The sequence below is a fragment of the Somniosus microcephalus genome, chromosome 8 (genome assembly GCF_052327205.1).
Source record: "Somniosus microcephalus isolate GS21.2 chromosome 8, FLI_Smic_1.0, whole genome shotgun sequence".
Taxonomy (NCBI): domain Eukaryota; kingdom Metazoa; phylum Chordata; class Chondrichthyes; order Squaliformes; family Somniosidae; genus Somniosus; species Somniosus microcephalus.
The window spans coordinates 216,987,792-217,000,875 of NC_140994.1; the positions used below are offsets into that span (position 1 = coordinate 216,987,792).

Here is a 13,084-nt window from a genome sequence, read left to right on the forward strand (position 1 = left end):
TCTCGCTTACGTGTTTCGTTCTAAGTTAATAAAAGCCTTGTTTTGTTCTGCTACCTTCGAGTCTCGGAATTATTGAGGCACATCAATTTTATTAACTTATTTTCAACACTATGGATCAACTCCTGAAACCCGAACGTTTGGATTTGGATCAACATGCTCCGGACGCATCAGCACGCTTCGGACACTGGTTTGAGTGTATGGAATTCTTCCTGGACAATTCCGCAGCCGTCAAAGACGCTACGGACGCTGCAAGGATGAGACTCGGAATTCTGCGGAATTGGGTAAGCCACCGGGTTTACCCCCTCATCCAAGACGCCAAGACGTACCTGGCCGCCTGCGACATCTTAAAGGCGCATTACCAGCAGCCTACGAATGAGGTGTATGCTAGGCACCTGCTCGCCACCCGCGCACAGCGACCTGGGGAATCGGTGGAGGAGTTCCTAAGCACCCTGAAAATGCTTGGCAAAGACTGCAAGTGCCGAGATGTAAAAGCCGCAGTGTACACTGACGAGCTTGTTCGCGATGCCTTCATCACAGGCCTCAGCTCCACTTACATCCGGCAAAGACTGCTGGAAAAAACGGGGTTGGACCTGAAACAGGCTGCGGACACCGCGCGATCCCTGGATGTGGCCCAGAGAAACTCGGACGCCTACTCTTCAGCCCGCGCCGTCCACGCCGCCACGTGTGCACCGAGGGCGCTGCCAGCTTGGAAGGCATCTTCCCCGCCCGACAGCCCGACACCGGCTGGGCCCCGCTCTCCCCCCAGAAGCCCTACGACAGCCGCGACGCGTCAGGGACCCAACCGCTACTTCTGCGGGCAGCCAAAGCACACCAGAAACCTGTGCCCGGCGAAAGGCACCACCTGCTTTAAGTGCGGTAAGAAGGGGCACTTCGGGAAGGTGTGCAGAGGGAACCCCGCCGGAAAACCAACCGCCGGAAAACCCGCCACCGCCGCGTGTGCGCCATGGGAGCGGCCATCTTGGACGCCATCTTGCCCGACCTCGTGGGGTCTGCCATCTTGTGAGCAGACAGCGTGGACGCCATCTTGTATCGATCAGGGCCCTACAGTGGCATCGGTCACAGTGGACCAGACCAGGCCACACCCGCTATCCAGATCAATGGTGGACATCGAGGTAAACGGGTGCCGGGTTAAATGCTTAATTGACAGTGGAAGCACGGAGAGCTTTATCCACCCAGAACTGGCACAACAACTCTCCCTAAAGGTGGTCCCTACTCAGGGTACCATCTCTATGGCTGACAAAACCCAGACATCGACCATTCTGGGTTACTGCACGGTACAATTGTGCGTTAACGGAACTGTATATGATAATTTTAAAGTATTAATCATGAAGAACCTATGTGCGAGCGTGATCTTGGGCCTGGATTTCCAGTGCAACCACCAAAGCATCACGCTCAAGTACGGTGGGTCCCAGCCGCCCCTCACAGTGTGCGGTCTGGCTACCCTGAAGGTAAAGCCGCCTTCGCTATTCGCGAACCTTACCCCTAACTGCCGGCCAATAGCGACCAAAAGCAGGAGGTACAGCTGGGAGGACAGGCGGTTTATCGCGACCGAGGTAGACAGGCTCCTGAAAGAGCGCATTATTGAACGCAGCAACAGCCCGTGGCGCGCCCAAGTGGTAGTGGTAAGGGGTAGCGAGAAGAAACGGATGGTGATCGACTATAGTCAAACGATCAACAGGTACACGCTACTAGACGCCTACCTGCTATCCCACATATCAGAAATGGTGAACCAAATCGCCCAATACCGGGTGTTCTCCACCATCGACCTCAAGTCAGCGTACCACCAGCTCCCTATCAGATCAGAGGACCGCCCGTACACCGCCTTCGAGGCGAACGGACGCCTCTACCAATTCCTCAGAGTCCCCTTTGGGGTGACGAATGGGGTCTCGGTCTTCCAGAGGGAGATGGACCGCATGGTCGATGACCACCACTTGCAGGCAACCTTCCCCTACCTCGACAACGTCACCATCTGCAGTCACAACCAGCAGGATCACGACTCGAACCTCGAGAGGTTCCTGAAAACCGCACAAAAACTCAACCTCACCTACAACGAGGACAAGTGCATTTACAACACCACGCGCCTCTGCATACTAGGCAGCGTGGTGGAGAATGGGGAAATTGGACCAGACCCCGACCGATTGCGCCCCCTACGGGAGCTGCCCCTGCCCAACACTCCCAAAGCCCTGAAAAGGTGCCTGGGGTTATTTTCTTATTATTCCCAATGGGTCCCCAACTACTCCGACAAAGCCCGCCCCCTCTTGAAAGCATCCTCTTTCCCGCTCTCTGCTGAGGCCCACGCCGCCTTCAAAAGCATTAAGCAGGATATTGAGCGGGCCACGCTACAGGCAGTGGACGAGAACACTCCATTTCAAGTGGAAAGTGATGCGTCTGACTTCGCCTTGGCGGCCACCCTCAACCAGGCGGGGCGGCCCGTAGCTTTCTTCTCGAGGACCCTCCAAGGGCCCGAGATCAGACACTCCTCCGTGGAAAAGGAGGCCCAAGCCATCGTGGAGGCAGTGCGCCACTGGCGCCACTACCTAGCCGGCAAACGCTTCACCCTACTTACCGACCAGTGGTCGGTAGCGTTTATGTTCAATAATAAACAGAGGGGGAAGATTAAAAATGTTAAGATTCTTAGGTGGCGGATCGAGCTCTCCACCTTCGAGTACGACATCATTTACCGGCCAGGGGCCCTTAACGAATCCCCTGACGCCCTCTCACGAGGGATGTGTGCCAGCGCCACCGGGGATCGGCTACAGACCCTCCACAACGACCTCTGCCACCCAGGGGTCACGCGGCTGTTCCACTTCATAAAGTCCCGTAACTTACCCTACTCGATTGAGGAAGTTCGGTCCCTGACCAGGAACTGCCGCACTTGCGCTGAGTGCAAGCCTCGGTTCTACCGCCCAGATAGAGCCCACTTAATCAAAGCTACACGGCCCTTTGAGCGGCTCAGCTTAGATTTCAAGGGCCCCCTCCCGTCCGTCGACCACAATGTTTACTTCCTGAACATTGTGGACGAATACTCCCGGTTCCCATTCGCCTTCCCCTGCCCAGACATGACCAGCGCCACGGTCATTAAATGCCTCAACAGCCTGTTCTGCCTGTTCGGTATGCCGAGCTACATCCATACGGATAGGGGGGCGTCCTTCATGAGTGAAGAGCTACGCCAGTACATGCTGTCCAGGGGGATCGCCATGAGCCGTACCACCAGCTACAACCCCCGGGGTAACGGCCAAGTGGAGCGAGAGAACGGGACAGTATGGAAAGCAGTCACTCTAGCTCTAAGGACCAAGGGCCTCCCTATCTCCCGCTGGCAGGAAGTCCTCTCGGATGTGCTCCATTCGATACGGTCGCTATTGTGTACGGCCACTAATACCACGCCTCATGAACGAATGTTTGTCTTTCCCCAGAAATCCACCTCAGGCGTATCCATGCCATCATGGCTCTCCACCCCAGGTCCGGTACTCGTGCGAAGGCATGTGAGGGGCCACAAGACGGACCCTCTCGTGGAGCCAGTACACCTACTCCACGCCAACCCCCAATACGCATATGTCCGGCACGCCGACAGAAGGGAGGACACCGTGTCCATAAAAGACGTCGCCCCAGCCGGCATCGACAACAACCACGGCAATAGCGGCAACGACGATCACAGCAACTTTTACCCACCCACTACTCTTTCATCACCCCCGGAAGAACACCGACCAACGGCACCCCCACCAACTACCCCTTCAACAACCCTGGCGGCACCCCCGGCAGAGACCCAGGAGGCTACTGGGGACACCCAGCCGACACCCGCGGCACCGCAACAGCCACGTCGGTCGCAGAGGACTATCAAACCCCCGAACAGACTAAATCTATAGAAGGGGTGAATGTGATGAAATATTTCCATTCATCACTGCCTGTGACTGAGATCGGTTTCAGTGTCATTTCCCTTCCCCCAGACCTCATTGTATTGTGTACTGGAATGTGCTGTATTGTATACTGGAATGTGCTGTGTGTAGGGCTCCGCCCATACCTGGCCCCGTTTGTAAGCTAGCTTTCAGTCTAGCCCCAATCTCCAGAAGGACGACATCTCTCTCGCTTACGTGTTTCGTTCTAAGTTAATAAAAGCCTTGTTTTGTTCTGCTACCTTCGAGTCTCGGAATTATTGAGGCACATCACGGAGGTAGTCAGAGCCTGGGAACCAGGTTATATTATTTGCACGTCGTTTAATATAAATGGATTACCAAATCAGTCACTGTAATAAAGCTTGTTATTATAAGAAATACTCGTGCGTGAATCATAAGCAGAGTTATTGTCGGCGGACTGACAACCCTTTGTTACGATGGTAACCACTAAGACATCCAGTAACACTACAGTGCTGTGATTATAAATAAAATTAAACCTTACAGCCCAGCATATCCCGAATGGCCACAGTGAAGATTTACAATGCTAATTCATTTTGAATCATGCCCAAGCCTGTCTCTATTAAAACATGTGATAAACATAAGTTGATTCTTCTGAGGGAATTCAACTTTTACAAATTGTAAGTCATCTAATGGCTTGAGTTGAGTTTAGCTCTGATAACTGCATTCATTTGCGAAGAATCTCCTTATGTTTGGCTCGGATCAAAATTTCTATGAACTAAAATCCAGACACAAAACAGACAATTGGAAATCATCATATCTTGGTCAATTTAATAACTTAATCAACTGCTGCAGGAAGAAATCTAGAAGGTGGCTAACTTCATTGATTGGAGGCCATGTGCCTCTCCCAGAGCAGAAGGTAACATTGGTTTTAAAATCATCAGGTTGTTCTTGCATAATTAGTAACAGTGTATTTAAGAGCAATATTAACAGAGCCAGGAGCAAGCTCCTGCCCTCTTAACTCCACTTTGATTAAATTCTTACCCTTAACTTCTCTTAATTCTTACCCTTAAATTCTTACCCTTAACCCTCCTACCATCTGGGAGACGCTACAGATGCATTCGCACCCGTACGACCAGACTTAGGAACAGCTTCTTTCCCAGGGCTGTCATCCTACTGAACTCCACAAATAAACACTAAAGCCTGCACATCTGCCGATGCACTTTATTATGGTCATATTTATGCTAATATATATGTACAAATGTATGTTGAAATGTTTAAGTGTCCAATCCAAATTGTGCACTCTCGGGAGCCGCAAGCCTACATTTCGTTGTACTGCACTTGTGCACTAACAATGACAATAAAAGTTGATTTGATTTTGACTTTATTATTAAATTTGAGGATAATAGAAAAACATGTTGAACTGAAAATGTTATCCTTAGATCCAGCAATCTGCAGGATGTGATTCAGCACAACAGAATTCTATACGTGCATAAGAGTTATGTTTGGTCAGATTTGCTTATCTGAAACACATTTTTGTCAGTTTCTTGGAAAAGCACTGCTTTGTTAGTAGAACATGCTTTCCATTGACAACCTTGTGCTGACAGGACAAACATGTTCCTACAGAAACAGCAGGGCCCACATCACAAGAATAAGCTTCAAGATCTACATGGATTAGAAAGTTAGTATTAGAGTTTAACAATGGCATTAAAATGTACTTTTTGTGTATTTTGGCCAAATTTCAATGGAAGATATCAAAATATCAAATATACTGCTGAAAATCCTGCTAACAGAAACAATTTCAGTTATAGAATCTCCAGGAAAAGACAATAAGTGTTCACCTACTTTAGGCATTGTTTTTTCTTATCATCCCTTTACTCTAAACAGTGGTTATACTCTAAACCAAACATTTGGACAGACATCAACCTTTTTTGATGGAGATCAGTATTGCTTAAATAAAATGCGAAGAGGCAGATAATCTCAACATTTTCATTGTGGGGTAAAGCACAGATCAACAGCTGCTGAATTCCTACGACTGGTATAGGTTGATAAGTAACATATTATTTCTTAAGACAAAAACAGGGCTTAAAAATCTGAAATAAATCATGAGGAACACTAACCTGCATGTTTATAGCTTGTAAATATTGTGGTTTTCAATCGATTTTCAAAGCCAGCCCCTACTCTTGAAGGGAATTATTATGATTATAAAAGAACACTATATTGTATGGCTGATTGGATGCCACTGGTGTGGAGCAGAACTCGCAGGATAGGGAAATTGCAACCTCTGGTTTTTAGCCTTTGTGTGCCAGCAGTTTGGTTTATCTTGCAGTAGTGCACAGAAGTAAATTAGGATCCATAAGCACACATTTGTGTAATTCTTGCAGAAGAGATGCATATATTAGATCCTCGGTTTTATTCATGGGAGCATCAAGTACCATAACAAAGAAGTAATGCTAAATCTAAACACTAGTTCGATCGCAGCCCTGCCTTCGATCTATTTTATTTCCTTTCCAGTTTTGAAAAAGGGTTTCGACCCGAAACGTCAACTCAAATTTCTCTCCACGGATGTTGCCTGACCTGCTGAATTTTTCCAGCATTTTCTGATGCTAAATCTAAACACTGGTTAGGCCACAGAATATTTCATCCAGTTTTAGTCATTCTGATTTAGGAAGGATGTCAAGACCATTGAGAGTGTACATATGAGATTCATAGGATGATAATCAGGGAGGAGAAACTAAAGAAACTGTTTTTGTTGTCTAATCCTGCTCCCGTGAAGCACCTTGGGGCGTTTTACTATGTTAAAGGCGCTATATAAATGCAAGTTGTTGTTGTTGTGGGGACAGGAAGCCACTTAGTACTGAGTTTTTTTAATCATATTTTAAATACTGAACTAGCCTTACAATTTCTCTTGTATTTCCCTAAAAAGTATTTCTCTCCAGCAAAACAGACCCTTCCCTTCCAATCCAGTATGCAGTATTCATCCAGAATAATTCATCTCCAAACATTTTGGTTTCCCAGTCCAACAAAACCTCTTTGGCACAGCCTGCAAAATTTTCAGAATGAACTTAGTATAACCTTTTCTCCCTAAACTCCAGATCTCAACTGAAATAAAAGCGATCCTTATAGGAAGACCTGATGCATCATGTCACAAAATCAATCCTAAGAATTCCAACAAACCAAAACCATTGTAGAAACAGTAGATGCAGAGTTCCCATTCTATATATCACATACAACTACCTCACTTCATTGCTCATATGTTGCATGCTTAAATTCAGTCATTAGATGAATATCACCAACAATCAGGCTTCACTATATATATAATAGTCATTTCCACCTCCCCTTGCTGTGAATATCTCTTAATGTCTCTCAATGTCTCTTAATCTCTCCTGCTTTCTATCCCATCACTGACCTTCCCTTTTGTTCTTTCATCCCCTCCCCCTTTTCCCAGCCCCCAAATTTGCTTTCCATTTCCTGCTTTTTTTCCAGTTCTAACGAAAGGTCATCGACCTGAAACGTTAACTTTGTTTCTCTCTCCACCGATGCTGCCTGGCCTGCTGAGTTTTCCCAGCGTTTCCTGTTGTTATTTCACTATATATATCCTCCATTTACAGTACATATAAATCTTAGTCTATTGTATGAATTAAGTGAGTGAGGAACCAGGTTATCACCTGTAAGTCACAGTGTAGGGGCAAATTTAACCCTGCCTGCTCAGCGAAAACCAAATGGGCAGACAGTTAAAATTGCCCATGTGACTCACACGCTGCCATCCCACAGCGATCCTGCAGGTTTTGATTTTAACCTGCTCTTCTTAGCAGGTGAGGGTGAGACCCACTAGAAACCAGCAGCATCCTACTTTAAGTATGCACAACGGGCTCCATTGACATCATCTGCTATTTTAACTGTGGGCCTTGAGCAGGTAAGTGGTTGTGTCTTTCCTGCCAGGGCCCCCTAGCAGGAAGAGGAGTCAACATGAGAAGAGGCCCAAAAAGGTAAGTTTCTTTTACTTTTTTTGACTTTCCATGTGGGGCCAGGTGAAGCAGGAGTGCTTCTCTGGGCCTCACAAGGAACATTGAGGCCTCCCCTGCCCTGGGCATCCCTCCTCCCTCATTGATCCCTGACTGCCGAGGACTGTTTGTTGGATCCCCGGCAGCAGCGTCCTGCCACCCAAGTTTGCCCTCCTGCCCACCAGCCAGCTGCCGCTTCCCACCGGTTTCAGGCAGGAAACTGTTTGGCGGCATGCAGAAGGTGCCAGGGTATAAAATCTCGCGGGCCGCACTCTGTTGAGGACAGGATGGTTTGTCGTCTGCCTCAGCCCTGCCCGCCTGATTTCTGCCCCGAGTTAAAATCATATATAGTTTACCTTGTGATACTGTCAAATACGCCAGATTTTACACCAATGCTTCTCTCTATGTTTAAAACATTTGCCAGCTTTTAAACAATACACTAATCTAGGAATTAGCATTGTGAATTTTAAAGGAGATAGTCGTGGCGAAATCCTGAAATAGTGTTTCGGCACTGTGGTGAGGCAGCACTCCCGCCTGCCATTTTCACTGCTGCTGACCCTATCCCAATTCCTGCCTACAGGGTAATTTGAACAATAGGGAAGGTTGTCCATCTTTAGCAAGTCAACAGGGGTGACCAATGCACAGAGAAAGCACACACTGCTGCCCTGAGAGGAGGAGACCGAAGCTCAGAATGGGTCAAAGAATATGGCAAGAATTTTTAAACTGCAGCAACATGTGGACCTAACAATGGCAATCAATCCTTTTTGGATCAATTGCTATTTGTTTGCTTCTGCAAATTTAGGCTCCACTTTAGGCCACAGGGCCAATTGGGGAACATCTGTGAGGATTCCCCGGGTAGTCTGGAAAGACCCCAAATCACCGGTTCATTGTAGTTGGGACAGACTTCATTTGCATAGAATCCTTTATATATGCTGAAACAGTGATTAAAGAAATATAGTCTCTGTATTGAAGCCGCCAGGAATAACTGTTCTGAAATCTTTACCATACTGTGCCAGCATAAATTCACACGGCAGCAGATTCTGTACTTGTTGCATGATAAGCTTCTGTTAATTATCATTTATATGAGTTAAAAGATTTGTCATGCCAGAGTGGATGGGTGGTGTGATCGCATCGTGTCATTAGTAAATCTGCAAGACATATACAGAAAACAAAACCCTTCCATATCATCTGAAGCTTATCAGCATTTTTCACAAATGTTTAAAAATTGGCACAGTGGTGCACGATGATGTTCTATGAAGTGGTGAAAGGGTGGTGAAAGCAGATTCAATAGCAAATTTCAAAAGGGAATTAGGAACATAGGAACAGAGTAGACCATTCAGCCCCTTGAACATCTTCCGCCATTCAATTAGATTATGGTTGAATTGGATACATTCTTGAAAAGGAAAAATTTGCAGAGCTGCGGGGAAAGAGCAGAGGAATGTAACTAATTGGATAGCTCTTACACAGAGCTGACACGGGCATGATGGGCTGAATGGCCTTCTGAGCTATATGATTCTAAGTGGAAGACTGCAGCCTGGAATCTACAGTTTTACATATAGCAAGTTCACAGTGTTAGTAGGGTTTTCCACTGAGACTGGGAAAACACCGAAGAGAAAGAAAAACTAGATCTGACTACCCCTGCTGTTCTCATGCATTTCCTAGCAGTTGGACTAAAACTAGCCTTATATAGAGACCCCAGACTGGGTCGCCTGTCTACTATCTCAACTGCGGAGTGTGTGGCACAGGAAGGTCTACAGAAGACAAAGAAAATGAAATACATTCAAAAGTTGGGAATTCCAGAACAAAATGTAAATGTTTGGCGTATGCTGGACTCTCTGTGCTGCAAGGTGAAACACTAAGGTGTGGATTCGTGTTTACAGTCATCAACGTTTATTTCTCAATCTCAGCCACATTACTGTGAAGAGACAGGAGGGGAAAATCAGAAGCAGATGTAAACACAAGCCTGCAGGATGCACATTGTGGAGGAGTGGAAGGTAGGGAAGACAATTCTTAAGAGGGGAATCTATCCTTCTGTGTTTTTCTAAAAAAGGTTAATTTATTGACAGGCGTTAAGACTCACTGCACAAGTTTGCACATTCTTATGTCGCATTTAAAATCTGGGATCTTTCTTAATTGAAGGGACCAGCTCAACAAAGCATAGAAGCATCAGAAAGTGAAACTGAAAGGAAATAAAACATACATGAAAAATACAAATCTATTTAAATTGTGGACTTGACTTCGAACTGTTTTCCCACAAGTTCAACATTTTGAGTTACTTCTATTGTACTACATACATAATTAATTCCGCTTTTATGTCCAGCATCAGCAATATACACATCTTGTAACTTTCAGAGTGAGTAAATAATGGATCCTTCGAATGTAAACTTTGTTTTCAGTTTTGCTACCAACAAAACCGATGAATATCTGTTACTGTCCAAACCTACACATCAAACACTGAATCGTAAACAAAACCTAGAAATCTATCAAAGTGAACAAGAAATCGCGTCACACTATCAGTTCACAGAGCACTGGAAAACGATCTTTTACCTTTCTGTAAATGTTAAAGCTCAAATCTCACACCACAGTGCGACATGTCCCCTTGTCCACATCAACAGGCACAGGTATATATTCCAAACGCGCTGTTACATAAATCCCAGGCCATTTGCACGTATCTTGTGTTAAATTTCTAACTGGCGAAACAGGAACACTGCCTATATTTTCGAACGGATCTAACGTGTAGTTCTACTTTCACTTCCACACTCTTCACAACTTTCACTTTTGCCCCCCTGTATAAGAAAAACGGTCAGGGCTGCGCACGGCCTCATAATGCAAAACCATGCTTGTGTACGTTTTGTATTAATAAATATCACTTCATTTTTGGATCAGTTAAGACCTCTTTTCAAAAAAACAATTGATTTTTAAAAATAGATTAAAAGGGGACATGGGCTACAGGTCTCTTCCTCACGCCTATTTCCCCCCGTTTTCTTCTGAAGGGACTAAAAGATGCTGAGGTACGATTCTACAGGCAGCAGCAGTCTGCCAGTACCTTTTCCTTATGTGGGAGCCTAGATAGTGAGTGTTGTCGGCTATTGGACTCCAAGGCTGCCTGATGCTCACACATGTGCAGCTTTTAGCAGGTGGCAAACAGGCTGATTTTTGACCTTCCCTAACTAGGAGAAACTGAGGGAAATTTCAGTGACCCCACTCAGCACAGAACATGGTCCAAAGCATGAACCTTCCTTTTTTGGATGGCTCAGTACCACACCATGATGTGGCGTATTTACTCTTTAAACCTGATTTCATATGGACTGTATTGTGGCAGAGCGACTAAAGGACTCAGAGCAGTTGTACATAATTCCTTTAACAGCAATGTAGTTATAGCCTGTGTCTGTACCTTTAATTACACTGTTTAACTGTACTATGTCTAGTTACCTTTACAGCGCGGTTTTAATGTGATGGTGTCATGCCGTTCGTCACGTGATCCCCCAATGGCGGGAAGAACGTGATGACGTCATGACGTCAGCCATCGGACCAGCCCAGCAGCCCTCGTGGAGCCTTCAGAGAGAACAGACCTGTATTCGATGTATTCCAGCAGTTTCCAGTTTAAACCTGTTTTGTTCCATTAAAGTTCGTAGTTCTAATTGCCTGAGTCGAACTCAGTCTTTTCGTTAGGAACCTCCGTTCCTACATTGGTGACCCCGACTTCTACGGTCGGGTTTCGTGGAAGATATTTATCATGGATACGAACGCTGTGACCCTGAAACTGCCACAATTCTGGGAGCAACAACCAGCCGCGTGGTTTATCCAGGCTGAAGCTCAATTTGCCATCCGGAACATCGTCGCGGATTCGACCCGTTACGATTACGTGGTCTCCGCCCTCGACAGCGCCACAGTCTCGCGGATCGTCAGCCTCCTCGGTAGCCCACCGGATGACGGCAAATACGATACTTTAAAGGCGCGGTTGCTCCAGGTCTTCGGCCTCTCGAAATCGGAGCGCGCTCGCAGACTTCTCGCTATGCCCGGCCTCGGGGACTCCAAACCGTCTGAGCTCATGAGCCAAATGCTCACGCTCTTGGGTGCCGAACCGGAATGTTTCCTTTTTAGGGAATTGTTCCTCTGCCAGCTCCCAGAACCAGTACAAACTGCCTTAGCCAGCTCTGTGATCACAAACTGTGCTGAACTCGCGGCAGAGGCAGATAAGATATTCACGGTAACCCAACAGTGCTGTGCGGCCACGAGGCACCCAATCCCCACAGACGCATCTCCAGCTCCTCAGGCGGCGGGCTGGTGCTGCTACCACGCCCGTTTTGGCGCGAAAGCCAGACGCTGCCGTCCTCCCTGCAGTTTTTCACCCAAAACAAAAAAAACAACACAGCTCCCGCAGCGTTTTTCGCGAAGGAGGACCGGCTCCAAAGGGTGCGCCGTGGCTGCAATGTCCATCGGATCTTCAGGGAAACTTCTTTACATCACAGTCTCCCTATCGGGTCGCTGTTTTCTTTGTGACACCGGTTCGCAGTGTAGTATCTTGCCTGAGTTGAGGCTTGATCTCCAAACTGGGGGCCACGGCCTTCCCCTCGAGGCAGCTAATGGGGGGACCTTCGGGAAGCGGCGGGTCCAACTGTGCTTCGGCGGTCAGCGCTTCTGCTGGGAGTTCGTCACGGCCAAAGTCTCGCAGGCCATCCTAGGGGCGGATTTTCTATGTGCGAACGGGTTCCTCATTGATGTCCGGCACTGCCGCTTGATCAACGCGGCCACTTTCCATTCGATCCCCTGCCACCGCAGCACCGCCGTGTCGTGGTCTGTTGCCTGCGCGTACTCATCGTCGGATGGATTCACTCGTCTTCTCGGGGAGTTTCCGGAGCTGACCAGGCCCACCTTCTCTTCCTCGGTCATGAAGCATGGTGTGGAGCACCATATCACCATGACGGGCTCCCCGGTTTATGCACGGGCTCGAAGGCTGGAACCCGGCAAGCTCGCGGCTGCGAAGGCGGAGTTTGATACAATGGAGCGGCTGGGAATTATTCGACGGTCAAATAGTCCCTGGTCTTCGCCTCTCCACATCGTTCCGAAACCTGGTGGCGGCTGGCGGCCATGCGGCGACTACCGACGCCTGAACGAAGCTACTACTCCCGATCGGTACCTGATCCCACATATACAAGATTTTTCAGCTCATTTGGCGGGAAAGTCCATCTTCTCTAAGATCGACCTTGT

General features: G+C 47.5%; 1 long non-coding RNA gene across 1 annotated transcript in view; it reads right to left on the reverse strand.

Annotated features, from left to right (window-relative positions):
- LOC147114103 (uncharacterized) overlaps positions 1-10,619 on the reverse strand; it is a 212,716-nt gene extending 202,097 nt beyond the window's left edge. The window contains exon 1 of the long non-coding RNA XR_015079355.1: positions 10,421-10,619. This is a non-coding gene — a long non-coding RNA (uncharacterized LOC147114103). The remainder of the gene's footprint in view (positions 1-10,420) is intronic.
- Between the last annotated feature and the right edge of the window lie 2,465 nt (positions 10,620-13,084).